Source organism: Macaca fascicularis, chromosome 10 (genome assembly GCF_037993035.2).
Source record: "Macaca fascicularis isolate 582-1 chromosome 10, T2T-MFA8v1.1".
In the NCBI taxonomy this organism is placed as follows: Eukaryota; Metazoa; Chordata; class Mammalia; order Primates; family Cercopithecidae; genus Macaca; species Macaca fascicularis.
Window position 1 is genome coordinate 103,553,397 of NC_088384.1, and position 20,230 is coordinate 103,573,626.

At 44.8% G+C, this 20,230-nt stretch overlaps 1 protein-coding gene and 1 non-coding gene across 15 annotated transcripts in view; one reads left to right on the forward strand and one right to left on the reverse strand.

The window, feature by feature from the left end:
- Positions 1 to 6,577: 6,577 nt before the first annotated feature.
- LOC123567412 (U6 spliceosomal RNA) lies at positions 6,578 to 6,685 on the reverse strand. The gene has a single exon (XR_006690321.2). It is a non-coding gene; the product is annotated as a U6 spliceosomal RNA (small nuclear RNA).
- A 6,828-nt stretch (positions 6,686 to 13,513) lies between these two features.
- Positions 13,514 to 20,230, forward strand: part of NCOA3 (nuclear receptor coactivator 3) — a 158,965-nt gene continuing 152,248 nt past the window's right edge. For 13 of the 14 annotated variants that reach the window (XM_065523264.2, XM_065523265.2, XM_065523266.2 and 10 more), the window contains exon 1: positions 13,514 to 13,616. The gene's annotated coding sequence lies outside the window, so the exon portion shown is untranslated. Of the gene's footprint in view, positions 13,766 to 20,230 lie in introns of all 14 variants that reach the window. The other variant, XM_045363078.3, reaches the window with a different exon arrangement.

Consider the following 20,230-nt stretch of genomic DNA (forward strand, 5'->3'; position numbering starts at 1 on the left):
AGTAGCTGGAACTACAGGCACCTGCTACCATGCCCAGCTAATTTTTTGTATTTTTAGTGGAGACGGGGTTTCACAGTGTTAGCCAGGATGGTCTTGATCTTCTGACCACGTGATCTGTCCGCCTCAGCCTCCCAAAGTGCTGGGATTACAGGAGTGAGCCACCGCGCCCGGCCCTCTGCGTGGTTCTTTATCAAACCTGCTTCTTTTTTTTTTTTTTTGATAATATTATTCTGTTTGCATATTTTGGTACCTTCTTTTGTATCTTTAATAATTATTAGCTCATCTTTCGATGGCTTTTGTGCAAACATGCTATTATCTGAAGCTACACCTTTGCTTGGTGAATTGACTCCTAGCTCCAGAAGGATGGTTTCTGTGCTGTAATTTCGGATTATATGAGCCCCAAGGCCTGATTTCCTGCCCTTGTATTTGCATTTCAGTCGGAGGTCTTTGCTTTCTGAGACCCGTGACACCTCCTCCCTGGTATAGTATCAGTTCACACTGCCAGTTGGGTTTCAGTTCCATTCTTGTTTTTTGACATGGGGGATTTCCCTTACTTTCCTGTGAACCCTGTGATTCGTGTAAAAGAGTACTTGTTATCTTTTACTCAGAATTTCCAGATGTTTTTGCGGGTGGGGTTAAGTGTTTCAGGCTATTTAATCTGCTGTATTGCTGGAAATTGACCACCTTTGAGCTTTTTTTAGTATATTTTCTCTGCCTCCTAGCTCTGAAAATTCAGTTTCTGTTCTTTCATTTCCCACCCTACTCCCTCCTATCTTATATATCTTTTATCCCTTCAGCTTCAAATCCTTTTGTTAACTAGCTGATTTACTCTAGAGTTTCTAATTTAAATTCATCCCAAGTGGCCATCTCACAGGTCAACCTGGTTCCTGTTGGGCCAGATATTCTGGGTCCAGCCATCTCATAAATCACTTGCCCTGCCCATGCATTGGCTGCCCCTGGGGCTGATGCCCATGTCTGACTCAATCAGCTGTGGTGTGAGCAGAAGTTGCCAGTCACATGGTACCAAAGAAGGTGACTTCTGCCCTGTCTTTAGAAGGGTCTGTGGGTAAGTAGGGCAGACATCATGACTGACGTGTACAGTAACATCCTTAACAGGTTTGCAATGTAGTTGATTGATCAACCCAGAAGGTTTTATATATATATATATTATATATTTATATATATATATTTTTTGAAATGGAGTTTCCCTCTTTTTGCCTAGGCTGCCATGCAATGGCGTGATCTCGGCTCACCACAACCTCTACCTCTCTAGTTCAAGCAATTCTGCCTCAGCCTCCGGAGTAGCTGGGATTACAGGCATGCGCCACCACCCTGGCTAATTTTGTATTTTTAGTAGAGACGGGGTTTCTCCATGTTGGTCAGGCTGGTCTTGAACTCCCGACCTCAGGTGATCCACCTGCCTCGGCCTCCCAAAGTGCTGGGATTACAGGTGTAAGCCACCACCCCTGGCCTATTTTTATTTTTTTAAAGTTAGAATCTTAACTTGCCTTATACATTCACCCCTGGCATAGATACTGTTTTCATGCCCCAACATGTCTCCTCCTTCCATGTTCCTACTCTGTAAACACTAAATCATTGGAATAATGATTACTGTCATCACTTTAAAACACTATTTCTTTTTTTTTTTGAGACGGAGTTTTGCTCTTGTTGCCCAGGCTGGAGTGCAATGGCATGGTCTTGGCTCACTGCAACCTCTGCCTCCCGGGGTTCAAGCAATTCTCCTGCTTCAGCCTCCCAAGTAGCTGAAATTACAGACACCTGCCACCACGCCTGGCTAATTTTTATATTTTTAGTAGAGACAGGGGTTCCACCATGTTGGTCAGGCTGGTCTCAAACTCTTGACCTCAGGTGATCCACCTGCCTCGGCCTCCCTAAGTCTGGGATTACAGGCGTGAGCCACTGCACCTAACCCCCAAATTCATTTTTTAAAAAAGGAAGTGTTTTATTCCAGGGATGGAGTCAGCCAACCTTTAAATGCCCCCGAAACTCTATATGATGGGATACCATGTAACCAGTGAAACATTATGAAGCTGCTTAACACTCAGCAGTTAAAAAAGATCCCAGATACTTTTACTTTTTAAAAAAGTTGTGGATACATTGTAGGTGTATATATCAATGGGGTACATAGGATGTCATTATAGGCATACAATGTGAAATAAGCACATCATGGAGAATGGGGTCCGGATACTTTAAGTTAAAAAAAAAAAAAAAAAAAGAGGTAAAGCAGTGTGTATAATGGGCCTTTTTTGTGTTACAAAAATGTATATATATAGGCCAGACGCAGTGGCTCATGCCTGTAATCCTGACATTTTGGGAGGCCGAGGCAGGTGGATCACTTGAGGTCAGGAGTTCAAGACCAGCTTGGCCAACATGGTGAAAGCCCATCTCTACTGAAAATACAAAAAATTAGCTGGGCATGGTGGTACACGCCTGTAATCCCAGCTACTTGGGAGGTTGAGTCAGGAGAATTGCTTGAACCCGGGAGGCAGAGATTACAGTGAGCCGAGATCACGCCACTGTACTCCAGCCTGGGTGACAGAGGGAGACTCCATCTCAGAAAAAAAAAAAAAAAAAGAATGTATATAAATATGTGTGTGTGTGTGTGTGTGTGTGTTTATTTGTAAATGCATCTCTTAAATAATACCTAAGAAACTGGCAATGGTGGCTCCTCTGGAAGAGGAAGTGAGTGGCTGAGGGACTTATATCTCATTTCCTTTGTAGAAGTTAAAAATAAATGAAGAGGCTGGGTGCAGTGGCTGACGCCTGTAATCAAAGTGTGAGCAGCAGTTTGGGAGGCCAAGGTGGAAGGATCACTTCAGGCCAAGAGTTCAAGACCAGCCTGAGCAACATAGTGAGATCTTGTCTCTACAAACAATTTTAAAAATTAGCTCTGCGTGGTGGTATGCACCTGTAGTCTCAGCTACTCAGGAGCCTGAGAAGCAGTGGAATAGTTTGAGCTGCAGTGAGCTATGATTGTACCACTGTACTCCAGCCTGGGTGATGGAGCGAGACCTTGTCTCTAATACAATAAAAAAAGGGCCAGGCGTGGTGGCTCACGCCTGTAATCCCAGTACTTCGGGAGGCTGAGGCGGGTGGATCACCTGAGGTCAGGAGTTCAAGACCAGCCTGGGCAACATGGTGAAACCCCATCTCTACTAAAAATACAAAAATTAGCTGGGTATGGTGGCATGTGCCTGTAATCCCAGTTACTCGATAGGCTGAGGCAGGAGAATCGCTTGAGCCCGGGAGGTGGAGGTTGTAGTGAGTCAAGATTGTACCACTGCACTCCAGCCTGGGTGATAAACTGAGATTCTGTCTCAAAAAAATAAAAATAAAAAATTAATAAATAATATAAAAGGAAGGAGGAAAAAAGAAAGGAAAGAGGAAAAGAGGAGGAAAGGAAAGAAAATGTTGGCTGGGCATGGTGGCTCATGCCTGTAATCCCAGCATTTTGGGAGGCTGAGGCAGGCAGATCACCTGAGGTCAGTAGTTCCTTACCAGCCTGGCAAACATGGTGAAACAAAAATTAACCATGTATACTGGCACACGCCTTTAATCCCAGCTACTCAGGAGGCTGAGGCATGAGAATCACTTGAACCTGGGAGACGGAGGTTACAGTGAGCCGAGATTGCGTAACACTGCACTCCAGTCTGGGTGACAGGGCAAGACTCTGTCAAAGAAAAAGAAAATGGGCTGGGAGTGGTGGCTCACTCCTGTAATCCCAGCACTTTGGGAGGCCAAGGCGGGTGGATCACCTGAGGTCAGGAGTTTGAGCCCAGCCTGACCAACATGGAGAAACCCCGTCTCTACTAAAAATACAAAATTAGCCGGGCGTGGTGGTGGACACCTGTAATCCCAGTTACTCGGGAGGCTGAGGCAGGGGAATTGCTTGAACCCGGGAGGCAGAGGTTGCGGTAAGCCGAGATTGTGTCATTGCACTCCCTCCTGGACAACAAGAGCAAAACTCCATCTCAAAAAAAAAAAAAAAAAAAAGAGAGAAAATGTAATAGCTCCTAAGCCAAGGTGGGAAGATATTTGCTGAAGAATGGCAACTCCTCACATTTATCTGTCTCTAGGAAAAGGCAAGGGTTAAGTCAGTTCCTCAGAAACGACACCTCAGAAGCCATGGCCTTCCCACTGGCAGTACTTCTCTCTTGACTTTACCCTTGAGACGAATTGGGATTGCAGATCTATATACCAAGCCTGGCCCAGAGGTTTGAGGTCATGAAAAAGAATGTGGGGGCCAAAGACTCACCCTCCTAGCTCAGTGTCTTCAAGCCTTTGACTGAATCACAGACAGCAACAAATATATTTCACATTGTGATTCAGTATTGACACTTGTATTTCTTTCTTTTTTTTGAGATGGAGTTTTGCTCTTGTTGCCCAGGCTGGAGTGCAGTGGCGCCATCTCAGCTCACTGCAAGCTCTACCTTCCAGGTTCACACCATTCTCCTGCCTCAGCCTCCAAAAGAGCTGTGACTATAGGCGCCCGCCACCACGCCCTGCTAATTTTTTTGTATTTTTAATAGAGATGGGGTTTCACTGTGTTAGTCAGGATGGTCTTGATCTCCTGACCTCGTGATCTGCCCACTTTGGCCTCCCAAAGTGCTAGGATTACAGGTGTGAGCCACTGTGCCTGGCCTTTTTTTTTTTTTTTAAGATGGCTGGCTAAGTTTTGATCTCGAACTCCTGATCTCAGGTGATCCGCCCGCCTCGGCCTCCCAAAGTGCTGTGATTACAGGTGTGAGCCACTGTGTCTGGCCTATATATATATATTTTTGTAACACAAAGAAAGGCCCGTTGTACACACTGCTTTACTTTTTTTTTTTTTTTAACTTAAAATGTCTGGACCCCATTCTCTGTGATGTGCTTATTTCACATTGCATGCCTGTAACAAAACATCCTATGTATTCCATTGATATAGACACCTACAATGTATCCACAACTTTTTAAAAAAGTAAAGTATTTGGGAGATCTTTTTTTTTTTTTTTTTTTTGAGACGGAGTCTCGCTGTGTCGCCCAGGCTGGGGTGCAGTGGCACGATCTCGGCTCACTGCAAGCTCTGCCTCCTGGGTTCACGCCATTCTCCTGCCTCAGCCTCCCGAGTAGCTGGGACTACAGGCGCCCGCCACCACGCCCGGCTAGTTTTTTGTATTTTTAGTAGAGACGGGGTTTCACCATGTTAGCCAGGGATGGTCTCGATCTCCTGACCTCGTGATCCACCCGCCTCGGCCTCCCAAAGTGCTGGGATTACAGGCTTGAGCCACCGCGCCCGGCCTAGGAGATCTTTTTTAACTGCTGAATGTTAAGCAGCTTCATAATGTTTCACTGGCTACATGGTATCCCATCATATAGAGTTTGGCTGACTCATGGTATCCCATCATATAGAGTTTGGCTGACTCATGGTATCCCATCATATAGAGGTTGGCTGATTCCAGCTCTGGAATAAAACACTTCCTTTTTTAAAACATGAATTTGGAGGGCAGGTGCGGTGGCTCACGCCTGCAATCCCAGCACTTTGGGAGGCCGAGGCGAGCAGATCACCAGAGGTCAGGAGTTCAAGACCAACCTGGCCAACATGGTGGAACCCCATCTCTACTAAAAATACAAAAATTAGCCGGGCATGGTGGTGGGTGCCTGTAATTTCAGCTGCTTGGGAGGCTGAGGCAGGAGAATTGCTTGAACCCGGGAGATGGAGGTTGCAGTGAGCCAAGACTGCGCCATGGCACTCCAGCCTGGGCGACCAGAGTGAAATTCTGTCAAAAAAAAAAAAAAAAAAAAAGAGTGTTTTAAAGTGATGACAGTAAGCTTATTTGAGAGGCTAAACCCTCTTCCAATGATTTAGTACTTACAGAGTAGGAACATGGAAGGAGTAGACATGTTGCAGCATGAAAACAGTATCTATGCCAGAGGTGAATGTATAAGGTAAGTTAAGATTCTAGCTTTAAAAAAATAAAAATGAAAACCCTGTGGCTATTATCAATCAATTACATTGCAAACCTGTTAAGGATGTTACTGTGCAGGATTTTGCATGGACATATGTTTTCAATTCTCTTGGGTATATACTTAGGGGTATAATTGATGGGTCATATGGCAATTGTTTGTTTAACACTTTGGAGAACTGCCCAATAATTTTCCAAAATGGCGTACCATTTTACAGTCCCACCAACAGTGTACAAATGGTTCAATTTCTCTACATTGTTGTTAACACTTAAAAAATCAAAACAAAACAAAACAAAAACACTGGGGTTGGGCGCGGTGGCTCACGCCTGTAATCCCAGCATTTTGGGAGGCTGAGGCAGGCGGATAACCTGAGGTCAGGATTTGAAGACCAGCCTGGCCAACATGATGAAATCCCATGTCCATTAAAAATACAAAAAATTAGCTAGGCGTGGTGGCGGGCGGCTGTAATCCCAGCTACTTGGGAGGCAGAGGCAGGAGAATGGCTTGAACCCGGGAGGCAGAGGTTGCAGTGAGCCGAGATGGCGCCATTGCACTCCGGCCTGGGCAACAAGAGCGAAACTCCGTCTCAAAAAACAAACAAACAAACAAAACCCCAAAACTGGAATGCTTTACAAAATTTGCGTGTCATTCTTGTGCAGGGACCATGCTAATCTTCTCTGTATTGTTTAAATTTTAGTGTAAGTGCTGCCAACATGAGCATAGCGCTTATTTTTATTTTAGCCCTCTTACAATGGGTGCTTTTAAAGCATTTGATAGCAAATGATTTTTTCTTCCAAAGCAAATATGTTTAATATGTAAGTCTAGAAAGAAAAAACAAAACAAAAATGAGCTGGGCTTCAAATTCTTCCAGCTGCAGAGTCATTTGCAGGTTGTGGAGCAGGACAAGTCTGTTGCAGTCAGGCCAGGTGCCAATTCCAACGGGCTCATGTGTCATCTCTGGCACAAAAATCACAGGTCGCCAAACCCTGATTTGAGTTTAAAGGAAGAGGCATGAACAAGGCGACTCTGGGTTGTAAAGCTCAGGCTGCTCTTTACCACCAAAAATTTGCCTTAAATATGATTCTTCTCAGGGGTGTTTTTCTCCTCTTTTAAGCAAAACAAGAAGTCAAGTATTTGTTTACCCTAAATTGCATTTTTTGATCTCTCTCTTCTGCTCTTTCCCCCTCATCTGTGTGTCCTTCCCAGGGAGAAAATGGTTCAGAGTACAGTCTGAGGGTGGAGCTTGGGGCTGTGCCAGTTCGTTTTCAGATTAGGTATTTTGAAACAGAGTTTTAGGCATGTGCAGGGTTTAGGCTTCTACCCAAGGAATCTATTTTCACTTGCAGGGAAATTTCACACTGTAATTACTATAATGAAGCAAAATGTGGTGTGGGGTGAGGGAGGAGAACATTGTTACTAACCCTTGGATATTAACCCCTACAAAGCAAGTTTGGAACTGCCATACATTATCATTATTAACATTTGAGTGCTCTGTGCTTGACACTGCTTTTAGAGCTTTCACTATCTTGTTCTATTTAATCCTAATACCCTATGACATAAGCATTATTGTTGTTGTTATTATTATCATTATCAGTGTTCTCACTTTAGGAAATGGAGGCACAGAAAGTTCAAGTAACCATCCACTATCACACAGCTTTGTAAGTAGCAGAACCAGCTTAGCAGGTTAGGTAGTGAGTGTCAAAGCCCACATTTTCTTTTTTCTCTCTTTTTTTTAGACTCCAGGGTGGAGTATAATCACCTTGACCTCCTGGGCTCTAGTCAGCCTCCTGCTTCAGCCTTCCAGTAGCTGAGACTACAGGTGCACACCACCATACTTGGTTAATTTATGTATGTATGTATGTATGTATGTATTTTTGAGACAGTGAGCCCCGTGATCTCGGCTTACTGAAGCCTTAACCTCCTTGGCTCAGGTGATCCTCCCGCCTCAGCTTCTTGAGTAGCTGGGAGACTACAGGCGCATGCCACCACACCCGGCTAATTGCTTTTTTTTTTGGTAGAGGCAGGGTTTTGCCATGTTGCCTAGGCTGGTCTCAAACTCCTGAGATCGAGTGATCTGCCCACCTGGCCCTCCCAAAGTGCTGGGATTACAGGCAGAGCCACTGCGCCTGGCCATCATTTTTCTAATTTTGTAGAGACAGGGGTCTCACTTTGTTGCCCAGGCTGGTCTTGAACTCCTGGAAAGCCCACACTCTTAAGCACTAGGGTATCTCGCTATATCTCACACAATGAAAGAGGGGAGAATGTGGGAGACAGCGGTAGGGACAGAAACTGAGGCAGGAAAATGACTTGAGCCCAAAAGGTCCAGGCTGCAGTGAGCCGTGATCATGCCACTGCACTACAGCTTGGGTGGCAGAGTGAGACCCTGTCTCAAAAAAAAAAAAAAAAAAAAAAAAAAAAAAAATCAGCCAGGCACGGTGTCTCACTTCTGTAATCCCAGCACTTTCAGAGGCTGAGGCGGGCGGATTGCTTCAGGTCAGGAGTTTGAGACCAGCCTGGCCAACATGGTGAAACCCCGTTTCCACTAAAAACAAAATTTGCCTGGCGTGGTGGTGCACGCCTGTAATCCCAGCTACTTGGGAGTCTGAGGCAAGAGAATCACTTGAACCCAGGAGGCAGAGGTTGCAGTGAGCCGAGATTGTGCCATTACACTCCAGCCGGGGTGACAGAGCGAGATTCCATCTCAAAAAAATAAAAACAAAGGCTGGGCAAGGTGGCTCATGTCTGTAATCCCAGCACTTTGGGAGGCCGAGGCGGGTGGATCACAAGGTCAGGAGTTCAAGACCAGCCTGGCCAACATAGTGAAACCTCGTCTCTACTAAAAATACAAAAAATTAGCCGGGCCTGGTGGCAGGCACCTGTAATCCCAGCTACTCGGGAGGCTGAGGCAGGAGAATCACTTAAACCTGGGAGGCAGATGTTGCAGTGAGCAGAGATCGCACCACTGCACCCCAGCCTGGGCGACAGTGTGAGACTCCACCTCAAAAAAACAAAACAAAACAAAAACAAAAAAACCCCCAAAAAACAAACCTATGTACCCTAAACCTAAATGTACTAATTGATCATATTTTGCCACATTTGCTCACCTGTACTCTCTCTCCTGTGTGTGTGCATTTCTTCTCCCTAAATCATTTGAGAGTAATTTGCAAGCAGGCTAGTTACCATTGTTACCTGTCTGGAGTTCCTTTCATATAAAACATATGACCCAAGCTAGATCAATTGAATAGATTACTTTTCGGAATTTGAATCTTGGAATAGGGTAATGAGAGGACAGGATAAAATGATTGATCTTCTCCAGATCTACTGCTGGTTTCAGATAAGATGTTCAAGTATGGCCAGGCGTGGTGGCTCACACCTGTAATCCCAGCACTTGGAGGGACCAAGGCGGGCGGATCACCTGAGGTCAGGAGTTTAAGACCAGCCTGGCCAAAGTGGTAAAATCCTGTCTCTACTAAAAATACGAAAATTAGCCAGGCGTGGTGGCGCATGCCTTGTAATCCCAGCTACTTGGGAGGTGAGGCAGGAGAATTGCTTGAACCCGGGAGGCGGAGGTTGCAGTGAGCCATGATTGTACCGCTGCACTCCAGCCTGGACCACAAGAACAAAACTCCATCTCAAAAAAAAAAAAAGAAAAAAAAAATTCTAAAAAAATTCAGATGGTGGCCGGGCGCCATGGCTCGTGCCTGTAATCCCAGCACTTTGGGAGGCCAAGGTGGGCGGATCACGAGGCCAGGAGATGGAGACCCTCCTGGCTAACACGGTGAAACCCCGTCTCTACTGAAAATACAAAAAACTAGCCGGGCGTGGTGCCGGGCGCCTGTAGTCCCAGCTACTCGGGAGGCTGAGGCAGGAGAATGGCGTGAACCCGGGAGGCGGAGCTTGCGGTGAGCCGAGATCGCGCCACTGCACTCCAGCCTGGCCCACAGAGCGAGACTCCGTCTCAAAAAAAAAAAAAAAATTCAGATGGTATATGGTATGAATCATTATGAAGACAAAGCAGGGTAATATGACTGTGTTTGTGTCTGTGTGTGTGTTTAGTGCTTTAGAAGTTCTATGTGAGGACGAGACATTGCAGCAGAGAGTTGAATGGCAATAGAGAGCAAGCCAGGAGGAAAGAAAATTCTAGATAAAAGGAGCAACAGGTGCAAGGTCCTGAGGCAGGAATGTGCTTGGTGTGTTCAGGAATGTTAGTGTGACAGGGGGTGAGAAATAGGGAGAGATATATCACTTGAGATCAGGGAGGGGAGCAGAGACCAAATCAATTAGGGTCAGAGTAGTTTGTTTTTTTTAATGGAGTCAAGGTCTCACTCTGTCACCCAGGCTGGAGTGCACTGGCACAATTATAGCTCACTGCAGCCTCGAACTTCTGGGCTCAAGCAATCCTCTCACCTCAGCTTTCTGAGTAGCTAGGATTAGAAGTGTGGGCCACCACACCCAGCTAGGGTCTGAGTTTCATCCCAAATGCAATGGGATGCCATTCGAAGCTGTCTAGTTTGGAAGTTTTTTGTTTTTTGTTTGTTTGTTTTTGAGATGGAGTTTCACTCTTGTTGCCCTGGCTGGAGTGCAGTGGTACGATCTCAGCTCACTACGACCTCTGCCTCCTAGGTTCAAGAGATTCTCCTGCTTCAGCCTCCCAAGTAGCTAGGACTACAGGTGTGCACCACCATGCCCAGCTAATTTTGTATTTTCAGTAGAGACGGGGTTTCACTATGTTGGTCAGGCTGGCCTCAAACCCCTGACCTCAAGTGATCCAGCTTCCTCGCCCTCCCAAAGTGCTGGAATTACAGGTGTGAACCACCGCACCTGGCCTAGGTTGGAAGTAACATGATGTAATACATGATTTTTCAAGGATCCCTCTGGCTACTGTATAGGGAGTGCCTTATAGAGGACCAATGGGAGAGAAGCAAGGAGAGTAGCTAGGAGACAGGTGCAGTTGCTGAGGCAAAAGGCCATACAGGTGTGAGCATTTCATCTTTGGGTTCTCAGCATCTAACACAGTATTTTGTTATTTTTATTTAACACATATATATATATATATATATATATGAGATGGAGTCTCACTCTGTCGCTCAGGCTGGAGTGCAGTGGTGCAAGCATGGCTCACTGCAGCCTTGACCTCCCCTACTCAGGCAATCCTCCCACCTCAGCCTCCTGAGTAGTTGGGAATACAAGCAGGCGCCACCACACCAAGCTAATTTTAAAATTTTTTGTAGAGACTGGGTTTCTGCATATTGCCAAGGCCCGTCTTGAACTCCTGGGCTCAAGCAATCTCTCAGCCTTCCAAAGTGTTGGGATTACAGGCCTGAGCCACTGTGCCCTGGTGGAAAGGAGATTTTTTTTTTTTTTTTTTTTGAGACAGAGTTCCACTCTTGTGGCCCAGGCTGGAGTGCAGTGGCATGATCTTGGCTCACTGCAACCTCTGCCTCCTGGGTTCAAGTGATTCTCCTGCCTCAGCCTCCCGAGTAGCTGTGATTACAGGCGCCTGCCACCATACCCGGCTCATTTTTTGTATTTTCAGTAGAGACGGGGTTTCCGCTATGTTGACCAGGCTGGTCTGGAACTCCTGACCTCAGGTGATCCGCCCGCCTCGGCCTCCCAAAGTGCTGGGATTACAGGTGTGAGCCGCCGTGCCAGGCCCGGAAATGAGATATTTTATTTTTAAATTTTTAAATTTTTACTTATTTTATTTTTATTTTTTATTTTTTTTTGAGACAGTTTCGCTCTTGTTGCCCAGGCTTGAGTGCAATGGTGCCATCTCGGCTCGTCGCAACCTCTGCCTCCCGTGTTCAAGCGATTCTCTTGCCTCAGCCTCCCGAGTAGCTGGGATTACAGGCATGCGCTACCATGCTCAGCTAATTTTGTATTTTTGGTAGTGACCGGGTTTCTCCATGTTGGTCAGGCTGGTCTCGAACTCCCGACCTCAGGTGATCTGCCTGCCTTGGCCTCCCCAAGTGCTGGGATTACAGGCATGAGTCACTGCTCCTGGCGGAAATGAGATATTTTAAATAACATAAGTAAACAGAAATATATCGTGATTTTAATGGTAATTCATGCTCTGAAAAGGAAGAAAGGAATAGGAGTAGGGAAAGCTGGGATCAGAGTGGGCGGGAAGTTAAATAGAGCAATTAGGGAAAGCCTCACTGAAGAAGTGACATTTGGACAATGACCGTGGGGAGATTAGGGAATGCGTTATTTGAATTTTCTGGGAAAATAGTGTTCTAGGCAGAGGAAATAGCAAGTCCACGATCTTTAAGGCCAGAGTGTTCTAAGCACATTGGAGAGGCCCAAGAAGTCCACTGTAGCTAAATTACAGAAGTGAGTGGAAGAGAAGAAGGTGATGAGTTTAGAGAGAGAAGGGGAGGGCAAGAGACAGGCTGTACGGGGCTTTGCAGGTTACTGCAAGAATTTTGCAGGAGGGACATAAACTGACTTGATTCTTATCAGGATCCCTCTGGCTGCTGTGTTGAGTATAGTCTCTAAGGGGAAAGAGGGAAGCAGGGAGAACACTGAGGAGGCTGCTGCAGCGGTCCAGGTGGGAAATGGTGGTGCTGACCGTGGAGGGGGTAAGTGGTCAGATTATTTTATTTTATTCACACTCAACACATCTAATACTGATTCAATATTATCTAACACACGGTCTACATTGAAATTGCCCCCCAGATTCTTTTTACATAAAAAAATCATCCTGAATCCAATCAAGTTTCACCTATTGCGTTTGGTTTTCACCTCTTTCATGCTGTCATATTTTTAAGACTCCAGGCTTGATGTTTTGTAGAATGTCCCATATTCTGAATTCGTTTATTTTTTCATGGTTAGATTAAGGTTAGCTTTGTGTGTGTGTGTATGTGGCAAGAATACGACAGAGGTAGCAATATGCTTTCCTCACTGCATCATATTAGGAGACACATAACAACAATCCTGACCCATTTACTGGTGGTGCTAAGTTCCATCACTTGGGTAAGGGGGTGCCTGCCAGATCTCTCCATTTTAAAGCATAAATACGCTGTTCTTTATTGTAAGTCATAAATACGCTGTGGGATGATACTTCGGGACTAAATATACCGTGAATATACTGCTGCCCAACAACATTTCATCCAGCGACTTCAGCAGCTAAGGAACAGCCTCGTGGCTTCCGACCTTGTGCCTCAGTTCGCTCATCTGAAAAATGAGGATGATCATGGTCCCTAAGGGATGCTTGTTTTGAGGATCCGTGCTTGGCATACCAGAAACGCTCCACAAATGTTAGGTATTACTGGACGAAGGCAAATATGAAAAAAATTAAGGGCAGGGCTAGGGCTGCATTCCGGTTCTCCGGATCCCGAGGCAGCTCCCAGTTTCTGCTGGACGAAAGCTGCCGCACGATCCCACGTGGCCACGCCCTCCGCCGCGGAAGCCAGGGTGGGGACGCTGGAACCCTGGGCCGGCAGCGCAAGGCCCCCTGGGACCGGTAGTGCTGGGCGTGGCCTCGGGACTACATATCCCAGTGGCCCCCGCGCGGCGACTTCAGCTGCCGCCTCAGCCCCTCCACAGCGACGGCAGCGGCGGCGGCTGAGTCGGTGGCGGCGGCGGCGGCTGCGGGCTGAGCGGCGAGTTTCCGATTTAAAGCTGAGCTGCGAGGAAAATGGCGGCGGGAGGTGAGTGGAGATAAAGGAGGAGGCGGCGGCAGGCGAGGGCGTGGAGTGCGAGGCGGAGGGAAGAGGGGCGAGTTCCCCAGGCTGCCAGAGCCGGCGGCTTCAGATCTGCCGAGACACTGAGGGGCGCGCCGGCCGGGGGACGCACTGAGGTAGTTTCAGGGTGTCGGGGCCGCGCCGCTTCCCCTCAGCTCGGGGGGCGGCCCGCGGCGGTCGATGGGAGACGAGGCTTGGTGGCAGCCGGCTTGGGGATCCGAGGGGGTCCCCGCGCGGAGGGGTCACCCGAGGAGTTTGCGGGGGGACTGCAGGGGCCCACTTTCCCCTTCTGTCCGTAAAGTTTTTTCTTCCTCTTGCCTCCCCCAGCCCTTTTGAAAGCTCCCCGCGTCCTCCTCCTACTGCCCCGGCTCCTTAGCAGCTATTGGGAAGCACGGGAGGGAGAAGCCGCGGGGACCCCCCCCCAACCCCAGCCTCCCAGCCGGGTGAGATTTGGTTGCTGTGTTTCCTCCTGCACTTGGGCATTTAAAAAATATTTTAACACGAATTGTCCGCGGAATTTTCATGTTGGGCTCGGGTAGGTTCTTAGTTTTCTCGGTAAAAAGGCGTTTTACTACCTCTGGTGTGAAGGCTGGGAAATGGCAAGTGGGAAGTTGGTTGATTAAATTTGGGGTTTGTCTGTCTTTATTACTACTTTTTTTTGCTCCCCGTCTCTTATTTTATGAACATCGACTCAGTTCGTCATGGTTTAAATAAACTGCTTGTCTTGTACCTGCCTTAACAAAACTAGCCATGGGTCGTTGGGAGACTTAGTGGCTTCCTAGGCAGTTTGAGGGCATCTAGGGTGGGAAAGTTAACCGAGAGAGCAGCCGTGAGAGAGCGAGCATCTACCTCACTAGCAGGAGTTTGGGATTCCCAAATGGAATGACAGGGAAGCTATGAGATTCTCTCGAAGTCGAAACTTTTTTTTTTCCCCCCTCCCGAATGCGAAGACTTCCTTTTTGCAGTATTTGAGCAGGGCTTCAAAACCAACCTGTTTTTGTTATTAAGCCTGTACGGTAAAGAAACAGGAAGGAGAGTACCAGCTGTCTTGCTGCAGTGGTTAGAAATGGAGTTGAATGAGACGTGTGAGAGTGGTAGTAGTATTGAGTAAGATTGCTGCATCTCTTTGATTTAAATGCCTGGCCTCGGATCTGCCTGACTGATCCCTGGCTGCAAAAAAGCTTCAGTATTTGTTGCAGCAGGTTGTTGAGAAGGTGATTGGAGGAATAAAAAGCTTAGGTCTTCAGCGAATGCTGCACAAACGAAAATGTTAATGGAAACCTGTAAGTTTGTGAATTGTTTGTTCTTGGAAATATTTTAAATGTATGCTCATTAAGAATACGGTTCTACCGCATGATATCCAATTGGAAAGGTACAAACACACTGAAAAGTGAAATCTGTTTCACGCCAAACCTCCCCTTCTCAGAGGCGAAGACTGTTACTGGCTTTTAGAATATCCTTGGTCTTTGGAATAATTATTTTAAGATTTTCATTTGAAACCACTTCTGTTGGATACCAAAAGCAGGGAAATAAAATGAACAGAAGAAACAGAAAATGTGGGAATACTGTTTTTGCTCTCTTAAAAAAAATGTTGACAGCTATTGGAAAAAGCTCTTCTGAACTTACTCTTTATGTCACCTTATCTATTAATACCGTTAAAGAAATAACAATCTGTGGGGCTTTAGGATAAAGAACTCTGCCAGGGTTCATTGTTTGTATGTAAAATGAAGCCTCTGCTTGTAACATGTAAAATGATATTGAACACTATAGCTCCTGTCACTAGAGGTTGCTTCAGGTTCTGCATTTAAATGAGCAGTAATCTAAATTGCCTGTGATCCTAAATTATAGGGGCATTTTATATATAGATAGAAATGACTTAATTGTCCAATCAGCATTTAAAATAAAAGAGGCATATACCAGCTTTTCCCACATAGAAGATGGGGATTGTGGACTAAGCAGGAGGCTGTAATATTTCTAGAGCAATTATAGGAGATGTTTCTACCGTATTTAACTACAAAGGCTTTGAAAATGTACAACGACTTGAGCATCAATAGCAGTATTTATATTTTTATATTTCAGAATCGTTGTTTTAACAGTTTGCCAACACTAACAATTTGTTAAGGAAATTCAGTGATATTAGAGCTAGGTTGTTAAAGATTATATTAAATAATTTCACTATATTTTGAAAATGATTATGCTGTGCATTTCCTTCTTTGTATACAAATTATTTCTAAAAAGTGCCACCCACCTCCTAAGCAAATAAATTCAAATTCAGTAAGGAGTGAAGTACTGTTGCACCTGGGACCCTTTTTCTAGGCGATATGCAAATAAAAAGTAGTTTAAAAATGGTTGCTTACTAATGTCTTCTTGATGGTCTTTTGAAATAAGGTTTCTTGCAGGGATATAAGAAATAAGGTTTCTTGCAGTTTCTTAAAGATAAAAGCTAAGTGTGGCTTTTCTTTCTTTCTTTCTCTCTTTCTTTTTTTTTTTTTTTAATGAATTAAGTTCTTCCTGCTGGGCGCAGTGGCTCAGGCCTGTAATTCCAGCAGTTTGGGAGGCCGAGGCAGGTGGATCACGAGGTCAGGAGTTTGAGACCAGCCTGGCCAATATGGTGAAACCCCGTTACTGCTAAAAATACAAAAATTAGCCGGGCGTGGTGGCAAGCACCTGTAGTCCCAGCTACTCAGGAGGCTGAGGCAGAAGAATGGCTTGAACTGGGAAGGCAGATGTTGCAGTGAGCCGAGATTGAGCCACTGCACTCCAGCCTGGGCGACAGAATGAGACTCTGTCGCAAGAAAAAAAAAAAAATCAGTCTTGTGCATTAACAGTATGATTCTGGAATAATTCCTTTTAACTTGGAGTACTGTAATTGAAAAGTCTTTTAAAAAATAATTTAAAAATAAATTTTTAGTTTGGACAATAGGGTAAGATTTAAAAAACTCTGCTATTGTCCTATCCCAAATTGATGGTTAAAATAAATGGCTTTGGGGTTTGTTTTTGCAGGCAGGGATAGTTTTTTTTCTTTTTTGAGATGGAGTTTTGCTCTGTTGCCCAGCCTGGAGTGCAGTGGCATGATCTTGGCTCACTGCAACCTCTGGGTTCAAGCAGTTCTCCTGCCTCAGCCTTCTGAGTAGCTGGGATTACAGGCATGCGCCCTCACGCCCCGCTATTTTTGTATTTTTAGTAGAGTCAAGGTTTACCATGTTGGCCAGGCTTGTCTCAAACTCCCACCCTCAGGTAATCCACCTGCCTTGGTCTCCCAAATTGCTGAGATTACAGGTGTAAGCCATCACGCCAGCCTGCATTTTTAAAAATTATTTAATTTCACACTTTGGCCAGAGGAGGTAGAGTACTTTTGAAAACTTTTAATTTGTTGCAAGTTTAGAATGCATATAGCGGCCAGTGACTTTTGGTCTACAACAGCAAATTTGTCACAATTTAATACAATTGTTACCCTGTAAAGCTATCTAGGACAAAAAAAAAAAAAAAAAAAAAACAGGACTTGTTGATCATGATTGAAGAGATTACCTGTACCAGTTTGGTTTGCATCCTTGGTATAATTTTTTTTTTTTTTTTTTTTAGCATTATTGAGCAGTTAAAGCTCTGAGAGCAGAAAATTAGTATTGGAAATATATGTTAACTTTTTCTTTTTTTTCTCATACTTCAAAAGATTGAAAAAAAGGGGACTATATGTTGGTTTGGATTCTCAGGAATAGCTTTGAAATTGAGTGCTGCAGTAAAGTGTAGGCATTTTCTCCTTTTTTTCTTTTTTTTTTTGAGACGGAGTCTCACTTTTGCCCAAGCTGGAGTGCAGTGGTGATCTTGACTTACTGCAACCTCTGCCTCCCAGGTTCAAGCGATTTTCGTGCCTCAGCCCCCACCCGAGTAGCTGGGATTATCGGCGCTTGCCACCATGCCCGGCTAATTTTTGTATTTTTAGTAGAGATGGGATTTCACCATGTTGGCCAGGCTGGTCTTGAACTCCTGACCTCAGGTGATCCACCCGCTTTGGCCTCCCAAAGTGCTGCGATTACAGGCTTGGGCCACTGCTCCCGGCCCATTTTCTCCCATTTTATGAGTGCTTCTTGGGGTTGGGGAGGGGTTACAAAATAAACATGTCTGAGTTAAGGTGGAGGAGGGGCTTTGCGGTAATGAGGCATATGCCATGAGTTTGGTCATGTTTTTGCTAGGTAAATTCATTTTGTCCGTCGTTTTTCTGAGAGGGTTTCTGGGAGAAGATTATTTTGGGTTAAAGATGCAATTTATCCAGAGCCTAACTTTATTTTCAGCCCCTTAACAAATTATGGAATTGAATTTAATTGCCCTTCCCTTTCCTACCTTCTGGTGGAGAGTTTTTAAATGAACAGGAAAATGGCCAGAAGATACACAGCAGGAGTAGAATGGGAGACCTGCAGTGTGTAGAAGGCTGATTTATCCACAAACTGGATAATCTTCTTAGGCTGCATACTGCCAGTACCTATGTTAGCATTAACTCAGTTTGGTAGGTACTGCCAGCCTAGGTCAATTTACAGTGGGGGGCACAGTAATAGGGTTTATTTAACTAACTGTGTAGTAAACTTTGTGGCCTAAAGGCAAAGGAAAGGAGTCTGACCTGACTGGCAAACAGGTTTTACCCATTTAAAATAATATTCTAAGAGCAATTGTCTGGCTTTTTAAATATTTTTTTAGGAACATCTGTCTTTTAAAAATTTTCTCTTAATTTTTTTTATTGATATGTTCTAGGAAAGGGTGTGACTTTTTCATCTGTTACTCTTATGAAAAGGTATTCTGTTGAAATGTTTAATTTCCTTGGTTAGAGGCTATGAGTGAGGGTTATGCAGCTTTACTTTTTGGAAACCAGGGTGACTAGATTACTGAATTTAACTATTGATAGCCACATAATGATGAAAAGGGAATATTGGCCTGGGTATCACACAGTAATGGATAATCTGCTCCCTGGGGCTTTGCTTTTGGTGGCTATGGCAGCTGAGTTGGAGTGGTAGATGGATAGATGGGAAAGGACTGCAGAAGTCAGCATAATCCTCAATTAGGATAAGCCTTATGGTTAATTGAATGTTGAGTATACAGGTTAAATCCCATTATAACGAACTCCAGGGGGACTGGCCAAATTATTTTGTTGTACTGGGATTAGACTTTATTAAATATTGTTTAAAACAGTCTTTTTGTTAGAGGTGTTGGAGATTTTTGAAAAATTTCAATTTATTGTAACAATTTGGCAAGTTGTTCATGAACCTTCCATTTTTTAATGCTTTTACCTTTAAAAAGGAAAGAACGCATGTTGAGCTGGGCAGTGGCAGAGCATGTATATCACCCCCTCCACACCATGTTTTTGAGTAACTCTTGGTTTATGTCAACAACCTAATAAGTTTGTTAGTGAGCACTACCACCATCGAAGTGTGGTCAGAAGAATGGGAAATTCCCCAGGTTTGCAGGTGACTGGTGCTATTAATTTTTTCTGTCCCCAACAACATTTTTTTTTTTTTTTTAAACCCTGATCCTCAGAGCACCCAACAACTTTTTTTTTGTTTTGTTTTTTTGAGATGGAGTTTCACTCTCGTTGCCCAGGTTGGAGTGCAATGGCATGATCTCGGCTCACCGTAACCTTTGCCTCCCAGACTCAAGCGATTCTCCTGCCTCAGCCTCTGGAGTAGCTGGGATTACAGGCATGTGCCACCACACCAGCTAATTTTGTATTTTTAGTAGAGACGGGGTTTCTCCATGTTGGTCAGGCTGGTCTTGAACTCCCGACCTCAGGTGATCCACCCGCCTTGGCCTCCCAAAGTGCTGGTATTACAGGTGGGAGCCACTGTGCCTGGCCAACAACTTTAAAAAAAATAAAGTGGCATTACAGGTGGGAGCCACTGTGCCTGGCCAACAACTTTAAAAAAATAAAGTGGCTCACGCCTGTAATCCCAGCACTTTGGGAGGCCGAGGCGAGTGGATCACCTGAGGTCGAGAGTTCAAGACCAGCCTGACCAACGTGGAGAAACCCCGTCTCTACTAAAAATACAAAAATTAGCCAGGCATGGTGGCGCATGCCTGTAATCCCAGCTACTCGAGAGGCTGAGGCAGGAGAATCACTTGAACCCGGGAGGTGGAGGTTGTGGTGAGCTGAGATCGCGCCATTGCATTCCAGCCTGGGCAAAAAGAGCGAAATTCTGCCTCAAAACAAAACAAAACAAAAGAATGTACATTATTTTCGTTTGAAATTTAAGTCAGTAATAATTGACTTAGCTCTTTTCTCCTCAGCTATCAATGTAGTTTGAGATTTTTAGGTCTATAAATTGTATTTTTTTTTAAAAAGGATAGTAATGATGTAGTTTTTAACTTTGTGATACTATGCATATAAATATGAAACTTTTCAGAAACAAGCTTAATTTATATACATATAAGAAAAAGACTATTCTTATGCTTGGCCAGAAATATACTTCTTTCTGTCTTGTACTTTTACTAGATTGGTGTTTGCCAAGCTTCAGGTATTTACATCCCACCTTCATATCTAAGGCTGGCATTTTTAGTTTGTTTAGAGAATTTCGATTGGGTGCAGCAAGACATTTTTG